Genomic DNA, 15,096 nt, shown 5'->3' with positions numbered 1-15,096 from the left:
CCTAAGTCTATTGCGAGCAATAAATTAATTAATGCCTGTTAATTAGTTATCACAGAGCCTGGCATGCAATAAAATATTAAAACTATTTTTTAGCTGGGTACAGTGGCTCACGCCTGTAATCCCAGCACTTTGGGAGACCAAGGAAGGAGGATTGCTTGGGCCCAGGGGTTCGAGACCAGCCTGGGCAACATGGCAAAATCGTGTCTCTACAAAAAAAAAAAACAAATTTAGCTGAGTGTGCTGGCCCATGCACGTAGTCCTAACTGCTCAGGAGGCTGAGGTGGGAGGATTGTTTGAGCCCAGGAGACAGAGGCCATGAGCCGATATTACACCATGCCACTGCACTCCAGCCTGGGTGACAGAGTGAGAGCACGTCTCAAAAATCAAACAAACAAACAAAACAACAACAACAACAACAACAAAATCACCTAATCTTTTAAAAAAAGTTAACTGTTGTTATGGTAGGAGCTGAGAGAAGATATATTTTTGACAATGTGAAGCTATTCCCAAGAGACCAGAATATTTAATGAGATATTACTATTTGCATAACCCCACACGATGCATCATGGAATATGTAAAGGAAGGAAACATTTCAGCATCAACAGCTTTCCTCTGGGTTTTCTTGTTTGTGGCATTCTAATCATTAGAAAATTGAAGCTGTAAACAGATGTTCATTTTCTGGAATACAAGGAAACACTGTCTGAATTGGTAATTGAAATCTACACATAAGCCTACAGCATCATATTTGTATTATTACTATCAAAATTCTCAGCACCAAAAAACATGCATAAGAGCTACATCAAGGACTTGCCTTGGAGTGCCCTCCTCCCCAGCTCTTGCCTACATTCTGGAGAGATACTAAGCTGCCCAGTTAAGTCATGTACCATGAAACAGCAGGGAGAAAAAGAGAAAGAAAGACCTACATATACCACAGGCCAAATGGACACCTCCCAGGACGGAGAGCCTGAGACTGTGAGACCCAACAGGGTTGCAGGGCATGGGTTCCCAAAGGCTCTGGCCTCTGCTTGGGAGCTAAAGAAGCCTGGAAGCTTGGAGTAAATCGTGGGTGTTATTTTCAGTTGCTGAGTAAGTTATTAAGAGTAACCAAAAAGAGAAATATGCGTGAGACTGGATTGCAGGAGGAGGAAAGTGAGGTACCTCCATGCAGGGCGTGCAGAGATGGGAGACAGAGAGAAACAGACAGAAAACGAGAAAGACAGAAAACGAGAAAAACAGAAAGAGACGGAGAGACAGAGAAAGAGAGAAATGGAGAAAGAGGTAACAGAGACAGAGAAACAAGAAACAGAGGGAAACAGAGATGGAAACAGACACAAAAACAGAGAGAGAGACAGAAAGAGAGAGAGAGAGAGAGAGATACACAGACTCCTCCCAGGAACCCAGATCTGGCCCCTTTAGGACATAAGGACAAAGTGGTTAAGGAAAAGAGGGAATTCAGGGTCTCATTTTCTTTAAGAGTTGGAGCCTTTCTCTAGGGTCAGGATACACTGAAATAGGTTCATCTCGAGTTGCAAGCACCCCTACTTTCCGTGTCATAAACTACGAATCAGGAGGATGGCAGAGCAAGGTGGGGCGGATACATGCCAGGTGCCAGTCCCCACTGCATCAGCATGGGGAGAACCCAGCTGCTCATGGCTTCAAAGGAACCTACGGGGTCTCCAGAGTCCTGGGCAGTGCTGCAGAGCACCACGCTCCCTTCCCCTGGACCTGGTTGGCTGGGCAGAGACACAGATCTTGGCAAGACGAAGGCTATAACTTCAGTGCCCGGGATAACAACCAACCCGAGAATACTAATAATTTAACCCAGCAACTGAAAATAACACCCATAATTTACTCCTAGCTTCCGACTTCCCTTAGCTCTCAAAACAGTCTTTAGAGCCTCCAGGAATCTCTGTGTGCCACAGTCCCTCTATTTACCCCTTCCTGCCAGTGGGGTTTTCCTCGGAGCCCTCCTCCTGCAGGGCATGGCGAGGTGAGACTATGAAGGCCACTGTCCCTGAGCAGCCACCGCCAGGGCACTCACTCCTTTGCTGGTGGGGCTTGGAGGACCGTGGCCAATATATGGAAACGTCCAGGAAGGTGCCTCTTGGATGGTAATATCACTTTTCACTCATGGCAAGTTTCATTTGGACTAAAAACAAGTGAGTATGTCGTCCTTTTCCCTCCCCCAAATCTAGATGTAGGGGTGTCAGGTCTCCCCCTTCACGTCTGTGGCGGTGGAAGGAGGTGGGAGGAGGTAGGAGAAGCTGGCCCCACGCGGGAGAATGTGGCTTGCTGTCTTCTCCCCGCCCGGAGCTGCCCACGGCTGTGGCTTGAGCAGGAGTGGAGAGGCGCTCCAGACTCTTCCTTTCACTTCCTGCACTGACAGATCAATTTGGAGTAATTTATTTACAAGCTGGATTAGTAAGTCTCCATAGAGTAAACACAGTGCTCCTGAATATAGAAATGTAGAGGAATCCCTTCCCAGCTGTTCCCAGGCTGGAGCTAAACGCTTTGAAGATGAGGACGTGGGAGGGATGAGGAAGGTGTGTCACCCAGGCACACTCAGGGTTCCTGGGCCACAGCAAACAGAAAGCAAGAGCCGAGCCACCCCGCCAGGAACAGATGCCCAAAAACAGTCTCCATGAAATCCCTCCTCCCTCCAGAATCCTGTCCCCGGCTCCAGGGTGGGCTCACAGTGACTGCTCTCTGCCACAGAGGACACAGAGTGCTCTTACGAATGTCCTTGGTCCTCTCTCTAGAATGACCTATCCAGAGCACACCTTTGAGTCTCTGCCATTTGGTAATACAATGGGCGGTTTAATATAAAAAGAAACCCATGCCTGGTCTCTGAAACGCGCTGGCCTGCACTGGCGGTGGGAGACAAAAGACTCATCGCTAAGCACAACCCTCCACTCTGTCAAGCGCAATGGGAGAGATTCTAAAATGAGGCTGGTCAACACCTGCTCTGGGACCCCGGGCCCTCCTCATATTGAGAAGAGATGCCTTGTTACAAGGCCCTGTCACATGATTTCTCTCTCTGTGCAGGAAGATGGTTTTCATAAATAGCAAAAGGTCTGTCTGTGGGACAGTCATTTACCCGTGCTTCTAGAAAAAATCCGTGCTCTGCTGGCCACTAAAGATGAATAGGCCCCAGCCTTGAGGCTCGGGACTGGCCACGAGGCAGCTGCAGAAGAGCACTAACCTGGACACAGCCAGAGAGGTTCACAGGGACAGCCGCTTCTGAGAATTTCACTCCACACGTGACGGCCAGAGGAAAGGGAGAATTGATGTGGCAGGTCCTGAGCTGGGACATGAGAAGCCATGGCCAGGTCAGTCTTCCACGACTCTTCTTGTGCCAGTACCTTGTGGAACTGATATAATTCTGGATGTATGAGCAGTTTTCATACAACACTCTCCCTAAAGCATCGTAATACATGGGACGGAGAAGGGCTTTTCGAAGGCTACTCTGCCTATGTGCCAACTCTGCCCTACTCTCTTGCTGATGCTAAGAACCAGTGTAGGGGAGAAAAGGTAACATCTTTTCCTCACCCATTTCTAGGCTCATGGCTGAGGCCCCTGTAACAAAAGATAGCGCAACAAGAAAAAAGCATACAAATTGATTTAGTGTAAGTTTTATGCGACACAGAAGTCTTCAGCAAGGAAGACCCCTGAAGGAAGGTCTTTTATGTTAGCTTTGATGAAGAGTGGACAACAATGGATAAGCATAATTGGACAAAGGGGCATGATCTAATGGTCATAAATTTTTTTTTCTTTTTTTGTTGAGACGGAGTCTTACTCTGTCACCCAGGCTGGAGTGCAGTGGCATGATCTTGATTCACTGCAACCTCCACCTCCTAGGTTCAAGTGATTCTCCTGCTTCAGCCTACCAAGGAGCTCGGATTATAGGCGCGTGCCATGGCACCCAGCTAATTTTTGTATTTTTAATAGAAATGGGGTTTCACAGTGTTAGCCAGGCTGGTCTCGAATTCCTGACCTCAGTTGATCCACCCATCTCGGCCTCCCAAAGTGCTGGGATTATAGGTGTGAGCCACCCTACTAATGGTTATTAATTGAGGAGAACTAGTCAGGCCTGTTTGCTCAGATTCTTCTCTGTGTCCCCGAGTTTTCAGATAGGGACATTCCTTTCCTCCAGGTGTGGAGGGGGGGTACCATCACAAGAGGGTCTTATTACTTCCTTTAGTCATTGATGGCATGCTTCAGGGGAGAAGAGTAGGAGAAGGTCAGAGAGAACTTTCTGTGTCTGCTGCTTTCTTAAATGCCAAGGTGCCATATTTTGCATAGCATGTCCTGAACCCAATCACTAGCCATGCAGTGATGACTCCATTGAAATTGAGGTGGTGTGAAGTCCTCTAGGAGTCCCATTAGAATTAGACAGATTGTTCAGATTCTTTAGAATTAGAGGGACCCTGACAGATACGTGTGTCTGCCCAAACACACACATGTGGAAAAGAACAGAGCTAGAAAGTCCTCCGAGAGGAGATGGTATTTGAGCTGCAGCTTGTAGCGAAAGTCAACTGTTCCAGTCAGACAAGAGAGGGGATCGAAACAAACTCTGAAGCCAAGAGCACCAAGGAGGGTTATCAGGTAGGTGTGGAGCAGACTTTTGCTCCTCCGCAGAGGTCCTGCTTTTGTGTACAAACTTCAGCTTGCGAGCTTAGAGCTGAGAGGAACTTGGGAACATTCAGTCCAGACGTCTTTTTATAGATAAGGAAGCTGGGGCTCAGAGAAGGTCAAACAGATTGTCTAAGCACAATTACTTTGCTGCTGAAGGAGAGAAGCATTTTGTTCCACAAAGCCCTAATATGCATGGGATGAACACAACCTAACATACATCTTGCTTGACACCTGTGATGTTTGGCCCACATACAGCACCTCACTTGGTGTTGTATCTGTATGGAAATAAATGGCCTGTTAGGCTGAAATGATCTATGGACGACCTTCAGGGCTTTGGAGATGGTCTCTTTCAGGGCAGGTCACTTTAAAACCAATAATACGGAAGCAGGGAAGATGCCTCTGGTGGCTAAGGAAGTCTGTCTCCTGCATTTTTATGCTGGGCACTTTTCATTAGATAAGTAAGTATATGTCAGAAAAACGTGAAAAAAATCCCATCTGTGTCTATAACTAATTAAAAAGATGTGTGATCAACAAACACCCTCTTCTCCTACAACCAGGGAACAAACAGCTCATTACTTTCCTTAAAAGGCATCCTGGAAACCTTTCCCGGGGAAAATGCGCTGAGCATTGATTATCTATCTACACCCATCATAGCCACACGGCACATTATTCCATTTGTTGGGAGACCTTACTTTACCGGTTGCAGACCAAGTTTCCAGAGTAGAAAGCATGGTCTTAGTCTCACCCCAACTAATGGTTCTTCAGAGGTCTCCCAAAACTCCTGCCGCCTCTTCTGCACGTTGATGAAAATAAATGGCACCAATCTCAATGTTCTTTGCCTCAGACCAAATGGGGCCAGGAGCTTAGAAGCAAGAAGCTGAGGCATCAGCAGGGTACTCCCAGGACAGGGCTTCCTTTGGCTGTGATCATTATGTGATTCCCTGACAGGCTGCTGTTTTCGTCGACGGTGTCCATAACTCACTGACTGAAATCTTTGACCTCTGTAGTACAGACGGGATCCATTTGCTGCCAGTAATGATGTGTGACCTCTTGGTGAAGGCAGGGGAAGAAAAGAAGCTGAAGAGATCTTCAATATTTTTGAGAATGCATTACAGGGATTCAAGAGTGTCAAAAAGAGACATGGGTGATGAGGAAAGGAATAAACTACTCGCTTTTTTTTTTTTTTTTGAGACGGAGTCTTGCTCTGTCGCCCAGGCTGGAGTGCAATGTCGTGATCTTGGCTCACTGCAACCTCCACCTCCCAGGTTCAAGCGATTCTCCTGCCTCAGCCTCCCAAGTTGCTGGGACTACAGGCGCCCACCAACACGCCCAGCTAATTTTTGTATTTTTAGTAGAGACGGGGTTCCTCCATGTTGGCCAGGCTGGTCTCGAACTCCTGACTTCAGGTGATCCACCCACCTTGGCTTCCCAAAGTGCTGGGATCACAGGCGTGAGCCACCGCACCTGGCCACTACTACCATCTTTCAACAGAAGTTCAGAGCTTCACACGGGTAGAATCATGTATGGAAAGGATTTGATGAAGATTCAGGGTGGAACATGCCCTGGGGCAGCACACAGTCAGAGCCATAATTCAAGGCCCTTTTCAGCTCATCACCTTATTTCTTTCCTTAAGATTTCCCAAGTGAGGCCTGGCACTGTGGCTCACATCTGTAATCCCAGCATTTTGGGAGGCTGAGGTGGGCAGATCGCTTGAGCCCAGAGTTCCAGACCAGCCTGGGCAACATGGTGAAACCCCATCTCTGCAAAAAGCACAAAAATCAGCGGGGCGCGGTGGCACGAGCCTGTAGTCCCAGCTACCTGAAAGGGTGAGGTGGGAGGATCACTTGAGCCTGGCAAGCTGAGGCTGCAGTAAGCCGTGAGCATGTCACTGCACTCCAGCCTGGGTGACAGAGTGAGACCCTGTCTTAAAAAAAAGAAAAGATTTCCCAAGTGAGGGCCCAGCTCTTCTCCAGCACTTCTCAAGGCACCGACCACCAGCCAAGGGCACCCTCTCCCTCCTTCATCGCTGAATGCTCCTGGTCAGCCAGAAGGAGGGGTGTGAAGGCCTCAGCAGGTTGATGCCTGCACCGCCTCCTTCACAGGCTCACAGAGAAAGCCCCGGCTCTTCAGACTGGGGAAGCATCTTCATTCCTCTTTATTCATCTTCCCAGTACCCACAGAGACTAGCAGAGTGTACTGTACAAAGAGGGTAACAGATATTTGTAGAATATTCCTTGAAGAAATGAATGGAGAAACATCGACAGGGTATGGTTCTAATACGCTCACATTGACCTCTTCCACCAGGTTTGAAGATATTATTTCCCTTTCCTCTCAGTCCCAGTGGTCCTGAGGCCCAGGTTGGAGCCACTGTTCTCTCACCCACCTGAAAGCTGACTCATCAACTTCCCTGGATCCCAGCCATGGATTTTCCCTGAAACCAACTCTTCCTGTCTTGGGAAGCCGGCTCGGGTCAGTGCCTGACCGTTTCCTGGGAGAGGCTCTGGTAAGGCCAGCCTCGGCCTTTCCTTCATCTACTTCTGCTCCAAAAGTTCCTCATTCTTTTTTCTCTTTAGACATTACGTTATTTTTCCTGCTAAGTGTTACGGTAACACATAGTAATCATAGAAAATTTGCAAAATAAAAGAAAGCATAAAGAAACAAACCAACAAAACCCCCCAATGATTTCTAAAGGGCCTGTGTTTCTAGTCCTTGCCCCATTCGGGTCCCCTCCTTTCTTCTGCAAACTTCCTGCTTGTAATCCTCTTTGTGGGAGGACTCTCACATTAGCATTTCAGGTCTCTTTATCTTTGGAGCCAAATATTAGCATAAGAATTAGCATATTATAACCCAATTACTTTTCAGTTACAAACAATCCCAACCAGATTGGGGTTATTCTTAATTTGCATAGTTTTGACAAGGGGGTGAGAGATGCAATGGGAAACTGTGGTGTTCTCAAGTAAACATAACAAAGGTTTACTTTGGAGATGAATGTGGCTTGGAAACAAATAAAAAGATAAGACATAATGAGAGGATGTGGAGGCTTCTGCGATGGGTGAGTGCTGTTCTGCCCAGAGAACCATGGAATAAATGATTTCTCACCATCCCTTCCAGCCTCTTATAATGTAACATGGTTTCAGGAAAATAATAGGGCTTATCGAGAGAGTTCTCTCACAGCAGAACAGGCCAGCTGCCAGTTCCCTGTAGGTCTTCATGAAGTTTACCCAGGATCCCTGTCAAGGGAGACAGTGAAGAACTTCAGGATACTTCAGGAGACTCTCCATCCCCATCTTCCCAGGAAGCTGGGTGGCTCCCAGGACAATGCTCGAAATACCTACATAGATGGGCATCAGTGAGCTAACACATGCTTAGTCAGTGTAAGAGAATAACCAAATTGCCACTATTCCAGAATAGGCTTGCTATCTAATTACCATAAGATCCCAAGAATCTATTGCAGATCTACCATATGGACAGAGCTGTACTAGGTAGGTACAGCCTAGTTAGTGAATGCTTCTTAGGATCAGTATGAAAATGAGACCAAGAGAACTCTTATTGAGGGATCTGAACCAGATATAAACATCAGGATCACTAGATTTTCTCGGAGAGGGCAAAATGGACTTTCTAGTGTTATGCAAATGTTGGATATCTACAAGCTTTCACCCCCAGACTCCCCAAAGTATGAGTGAGCACTGTAGATTTCACTAAACACTATGTTAGGGAGATGGAGAGGAAGTTACAGAGCACAACACATGGCATTTCACTGTAAAATTTCTTATTAGACATCTCTTTCCTAGTCTTTATTCTCAGCATTAAACATTTTCTCTTTATTTAACAACCTTTCATTTGTTTCAACCTCTGGTCCTGCACTGTACTGAGAGCTTCTGAGGTTGTGCGGAGCCAGGCACATGCCTGGGTGGGTGCAACCCCAATGACCAAGGAGCTGGCCAAGCTGGTTGAGGTGAGGAGATACCGACCAGGGAGAAAGAAGGCAGGACATGGGCAAAGGCAGAGATACTGTACTGGCTGTGGCTGTGCAGTGTCATGCCAGAAGTGACAAAAGATGAGACGTTGCCTGCAACTGTGAGAGAGCTTTGCCTTCAACTGTAGAGACTCAGAAGATCATCAAAGGACTTATTTACTGGTCTGGTTTCCATCTTTACTTTTGTCTGCCTTGGCCTCCATGTGTTCCGGAAACATATCAGTGATAACTTCTAGCCAAATACCTGTCACATATTTGAAAGCAATAATGTTTCGTTACTTGAGTTTTCCTCTTTAGCTTCAGTAGTTCTGACTCTTTAGCCTTTCCTCATGGGGCCTTTTTTCCATCATGAGTTCTGCCTTTTTGTTTGTGTCATTCTTCTCTGGATTGTCTCAAGTCTTTCCGTGTACTTTGAAAAGTGCAATAATCCAAATGGCATGTGGCTCCCTATGAGCGGGAAGCATAAGAAAATGACTTCTAGCTTCCCATACAATTTTCTCTTTAATGTGTTGTAGAATTATAATTTGTGCCCCAGAATAACACAATACGGTTGGCATGTTTTCCAGCTTGGAGTGGGTTATAATTTCTAACCATTCCCCCTATTTTTACCAGCTGGTCTCTAGACAGCTTATATGAATCCACATCCATTGATCTTAATGTGCCAGTTAGCATTACTGTCCAGGGTTCATTTTGTTTTAATCATCTTAGTTTATATTTTACTGTACATCTGCCATAAATCCTGGATTTCTTCCCTTCTACCCACAGAAAAATCTGGTTCTAGAAAATAAGGTGCTGGGTGTCTTCTGAACATGGCTTAAACAATGCATTGTCTGCAAGTCTTCGAAGTAGCTAAAAGGCAAGCTCTGCGGATTATTTACAGGTGACTTATCAGTGTCAAATCTAATTTCTGATTATTATGCAATTCCCTCTTTTTAGGCTGTCATCATTTTTCATTACTTAAAGACTATCTCGGCTCTTGGGCCTTCACTAAATTGTTACTGTCAGGATTTGGGGAGTTATTTTGAAACCCATCAGCAGTGGGTGACCTCCTGGCATCCTGATTCAGAATTTTCCATAATCCCCACTACTACAATTGTTAAATTGTTACCTGTGTAAAGCCTCCTCCTTTTTATAATTGAGTAAAATTAATTTCCTTTGTTCCTGGTGTAAATTTAGTTGATCTCATTTACCCTTTGTTAGGAAATGGTAATGTGTTGATTAAATTAAGGGCTTCACATGGATTTAGAATAGTTTTATGTGGGGAGGAGTTGCCGGGAGATTTTCTCAGAGGCTGATAAATAGCTAAAGAGAAATAGAGAGTTGAGAGTGACATGAAGACAGAAATACAAAGCTTTTTCGAATGTGCAAGCAGCTGTTAGCTTAAGGACATTGGTTACATATGAATTTTAGCTTTGGATTGAGAGTTTTCTAGTGTAAAGTTCAAATGCTGAAGACCTCTGGGAATGGTGCCACCATTTTTCTTCTGTTTAATCCTGACTAGAAAAAGGTAGGGGAGGAAATAGTGCATAGGGTTTTTTTTCTTCCCATTAAAACAAAAATTGGTGTAAAAAGGAGTGAAGAGTTATGGAGAAGGCTCAAATCATTATATGCAGGAAGATTTCATTCATTAGAGAGAGTACATTTAATAGAACAGTAACTTTTCTTTTCTTTTGTTTTCGTGTGTGTGTGTGTGTGTGTGTGTGTCAGAGTTTCGCTCTTGTAGCCCATGCTGGAGGGCAGTGGTGTGATTTCAGCTCACTGCAACCTCCACCTCCTGGGTTCAAGTGATTCTTCCACCTCAGCTTTCTGAGTAGCTGGGATTACAGGCATGCACCACCACATCTGGCAAATTTTTGTATTTTTAGTAGAGATGGGGTTTCACTACATTGGGCAGGCTGGTCTCAAACTCCTGACCTCAGGTGATCCGCCTACCTCGGCCTCCCAAAGTGCTGGCATTATAGGCGTGAGCCACCACGCCCAGCCAGAACAGTAACTTTTCAATGAGCTTTCCCAACTGCCTCTCTGGTGAGAACCCTGTCGGGGATCCAGGGCAAGTCCTGCCACCCCCATCGTATAGTGGGGGATGAGCTTGGGGTTCCAGAGTAAGGTAGAGGCTGAGCTAGAGGTGAGCCTGTGCACATCTTACTGTCAGCACCACCTTCACCCAGCGCCATCACCAAAGATCACATCAGTAGGATTCAGGATGGAGACCAAAAGAGCCAAGAGAAGGCAGTGAAGACATTGCATAATGCTTATTAGTGAAGGTAACCACTCTTTCAAGGCTATCTCTGTCCTAGTCAAGGCACTGGTGACACACCAAATAACACAGTGGATGCAGCCTGACGTATCCCACTGTGAGTGACACCATGAATGAAGGCTATGCTGAGAGATCTGAAAGGTGCAGTAAAGGAAGAGGGAGAAACTGGCAAGACAAAGGGGAATTCAATCAAGACGTGTAAGTGGCTCTTCAAATTTCATACACCTGACTGACCTAATAGTTAAAAACTCAACGGCTGTGCTTATTCATTTATTCACTGATATTTTAAAACAAAAGTATCTTGAGCACCAGCTGCATGGCAGGTACTGTAGCTGGAGGCAAGAGATCCAGGGAGCATGGACATGGGCCCTGGCTGGAGCATCTTGGAAGGACAGTGGAGGCAACGACCATGTGGGTTGGGACTAAGGTCTTGCCTGGTGACATCTGAGCTCTCCTCAGCCTCCAAGTCCTCTCTCAAAGCCACAGCTTCATCGTTCTGCCCTTACCCCTTGCTGATTTGCCTGATAGCCTCTCTAAACTCCCCTTGCACTATGCCTTGTGTCACATGCTCCTCTGTGATTTAGTTTTTAATGACTTTCTCTATTCTAGAGCATCCTTCAACACATCCAAAGGGCAGAAACAATGCCTTTTCCCACACACGAGGCCTCCTCCATGGTGGGGAGTTTGTGCATATTTTCATTTTTTGCCAACTCGTCGTCACAGATCAATCTCCCTCTTATTCACGTGTCCCTTACAATTTTAGTAGATCCTCACATCCCTAAGCTTGGATCCTTTCCTTTCAGAGGCTTTGCATACCGCATTTCCCTAACAACTCTAAAACCACAGGGTGCTTCTAGGAGTTTTGGCCTTCCCTTTTTGAGGCTTGGCCAAGATCATAAACCAGACCTAAGGGTGCCCACCTCTGTCAGGTGAAGAGGACACAGCAAAGCCACCTAAAATTGTCTCCTCCACTGGTTTTTCACATTATCTGAACCTCCACTATCATATTTACTCTTGTCACAGTCACTGTGTGAGAAAAATAATTTTTTTAAAAGTGGAAATGAGAAGATGAAAAGGGAAAAGGAAAGCATCAGAATGCCACCCTTTGAGCCAAGAACTTTATTCAATTTTTTCCATGTCATATGGAATTGTACGTAGTTTCAGGTTTTCTTTTAAAAGCCTTTTGGCTCTTGAGTCAGGCTTGAATCCTAGATATGAATCCCACCTCTGCTCATTACTAGCTGGGTGATTTGGGGCAAGTGGCTGAACCTCTCTGTGCCTCAGTTTTCTTATCTGTAAAATGTGATTAACAGCAGCACCTACCTCATAAGGTTGTTGTAGGATTAAATGAGTTAATACAGTAAAGTGCCTGGCACATAGTGAGCACTCAAAAAAATGCTGGCTGTTATGAGGAAAGCAGGATATCTGGGCAGGATTGACAAAGGAGTGTGGCCGCACAACCACACAGATTTCTGTCAATTGTCTACGTAATAACTGTTGCTTCCAAGCAGCTCTCTGGCCAAGCCTTCCCCTGGGGACCCGGGCACTAAGGACACGAGGAAGCCCAGTGGAAAGGCCAGGCCAAGGGAGCGCTGAGGTCTGGGCCTGGCTGAGCATCTCCATGAGGGGCCCTCCGACAGCAGGTGGGAGGGCGAGATTAGGGCAAAGGGGGCCTGTGAGGAAGAGGGGATCATTACAGAGAGAACCAAGAGGAGTACAGGGTCAGCTCAGCCCACTTAGCACCTTTGCACCTGCCGGCCCTGATGACCGGCCATGATCGTTCCATTTTGGGGCTTTTGAAGAGGTGGGGAGGTCCTGGGCCCAGCCAGGACGAGACTGGGGAGTGTTCTGCGGCTGAGTTTGGCTGTGTAATTAAAGCCCTGGTGTCTAGTGCTGAGAAGAAAAGAGAAAACAGCATTGGAACCCAACTGGCAGATGTGCTTGTTGTGCTGAGAGAAATTCACAGAACCTTGTGGTGCCATCTGGCTGAGAGCTGACTGTTTGGATGATGCAGTTCTCACTTAAGGAGGTGAAGCATCAAACTCCCTGGCCCCACCCACCTTCCTCTGCATCTGGGTAGCTGAAGGTAAGGGCACTCAGCAGCCCCGATGTAATGCCACATCCCAGTGTGCTCCGGAGGAAGCCACCAATCTTTGTTCTCTGCCTAAGGAAAGAAAAACAGCTAAAACAAAGCATTCTAGGACTGACCTTTGGTACAATGTTGGAAATATGAAAGAAATATAAATGTAACATTTTAAATTTCTGAAACGAGGAATAATTATCAATTTCATATATACAAAGTAAGCCCAGTAGGCAGGCCTACTAGAGCAGTGGTCTCCAAATTTTTTGGCATTAGGGACGGGTTTCATGGAAGACAATTTTTCCACTGATGGGGGGCGGGGGGATAATTTTGGAATGAAACTGTTTTGCCTCATCCTCAGGCATTAGATTCTCATAAGAAGCACCCGACCTAGAGCCCTCACTTGCGCAATTCACAATAGAGTTCATGCTTCTATGAGATTCTTATGCTACCGGCTGATCCGACAGGAGGCAGAGCTCACGTGGTAACGCTCACTTGCCTACCGCTCACCCCCGATTGTGTGGCCCGGTTCCTGACAGGCCACAGACTGGGACTGGGACCTGCCCGAGGCTGTGGGGTTGGGGATCCCTGTGCTAGAGGCTCTCAGAAGCATTCTCCATCTCCAGATAATATTCTGTCCCTCCACATGTGAAGGAGACACAGAGCTCTCCTGATGGAGCCTGGCAGGTCTGTCTGTCTTTATACACACCCATGGTATAGAGAAGTATTCTGGACCCAGGGTATATCATGATCATTGTCAATTTTCAGAACATCTCCTGGGCTGGTGAACTGTGGTTAGATAATAAAGAGTTGCTGGTGAAATGCCTCAGGGTGTGGTTAGAAAAAAGAAAGAAAAACAAGTGGCAATATAGGGTGCGGGGGGAGGTATGGGGAGGCTGGGTAACTATGATTTTTAACTCAAGAAGGAAAAAGGGAGAGGAGAAAAAATGAAGACTCTATAGCTCATCTAGAGTGAGCCAAATTGGATCCCAAATACTAACACTTAATGCACTAAAAACTGTATAATTCAAACATCTCTCAACACAGAAGATGGGTACCACGTGTGTAGCAAAACATAACTGAGCTGAGGTGAATCCCTGTCCTTAAAAGAGGTGTATAAGCTAATAGTGGTGATGAAGGTGAGGAAGACTCTTAGTTCCACTCAGAAAGTGAGAGGATCTGAATACTCCAGAAAAGGAAAAAGATCAGAGGAGAGATGAAATGAGATTGGCAAATTGTTGATGATTGTTGAAACTGAGCAATGAGTATTGAGAGGCGGGGATCATTACCTGACTCTTCTATCCAGGAGGCCGTTAGTGGACCAGGAAGTCAGGACAAGATCTGAGGTGAAGAGCTGGTGAGGAGTGAGACAGCTGCCAAGGTCCACCTCGTTCCCCTAAGGAGCTGAGCTCTTTCTCTTCCTTCCTTTTAGACAGGTTCATTAAAGCTGGCCCACTCCACATGACCTAGAAGGACTGGCTCAACCCTGAAAGGTTTGCTCCATAGCCCAGAATGACAACCTCTGACATCACAAGTGCAGGATTGGAGAAGGCATAGTTGGCATGCAAGGCGCATTGATTTTTTTACAAATCAGAGCTTCATGCTTGCTGCTGAGAACATTTCACCGGGCCACGAAGCTGCTGCAGGAAGTTTTCAAGTCCTCTCCTCCACACCGTGACCTTAACTTAGAGCGCACTCTCAGCCCCTCCTCCCATCCCCCTGTACCTGCCCAGGTGGGCCCCACTGCTCTCCACACCCACACCCACCTGGGCGTTGCTCTCCACCGAGGAGGCTCTCCCTGCTTTGCTGTGCTTTTGTCAACTTTCCTGCAGCTTCCCTGTTCTGGGAGGCTGAGCTAGAGTGGAAACTGACCAGCTTCCCCAAACAGGCAGCTCCGAGAAGGCATCTGCTCCGCGTCTGCTCCCACTGAGCCAAGGTCCAGCCCAAATGCTCAAATTAGAGCTTGTTAGCCAATTGCTGAAAAACTGCAGGGGGACTCATTTGTAAGCAAACTAATGAGACATCCCAGGATAGAAAGCCTGGTTTTATTTTTAGCATTTCAGAGCTGACACCCCAAACACCTCTATAACCACCTGCCAGTCTGAAGAGGGAATAAGCAGAGCTCAGGATGTGGTGCCGTGCGAGGGC

The 15,096-nt window shown here is 46.5% G+C and overlaps 1 long non-coding RNA gene across 1 annotated transcript; it reads right to left on the bottom strand.

The window, feature by feature from the left end:
* Positions 1 to 506: 506 nt before the first annotated feature.
* LOC130540743 (uncharacterized) lies at positions 507 to 14,408 on the bottom strand. Its single transcript, XR_008954734.1, has 5 exons — positions 14,238 to 14,408; positions 13,658 to 13,737; positions 12,929 to 13,032; positions 3,203 to 3,371; positions 507 to 678 (listed from the first exon to the last, which is right to left on the bottom strand). It is a non-coding gene; the product is annotated as an uncharacterized LOC130540743 (long non-coding RNA).
* Between the last annotated feature and the right edge of the window lie 688 nt (positions 14,409 to 15,096).

This window comes from Pan paniscus, chromosome 14 (genome assembly GCF_029289425.2).
Source record: "Pan paniscus chromosome 14, NHGRI_mPanPan1-v2.0_pri, whole genome shotgun sequence".
In the NCBI taxonomy this organism is placed as follows: domain Eukaryota; kingdom Metazoa; phylum Chordata; class Mammalia; order Primates; family Hominidae; genus Pan; species Pan paniscus.
Note: the sequence above shows the minus strand (reverse complement) of the source record. Positions and strands in the feature narration are given on the sequence as shown.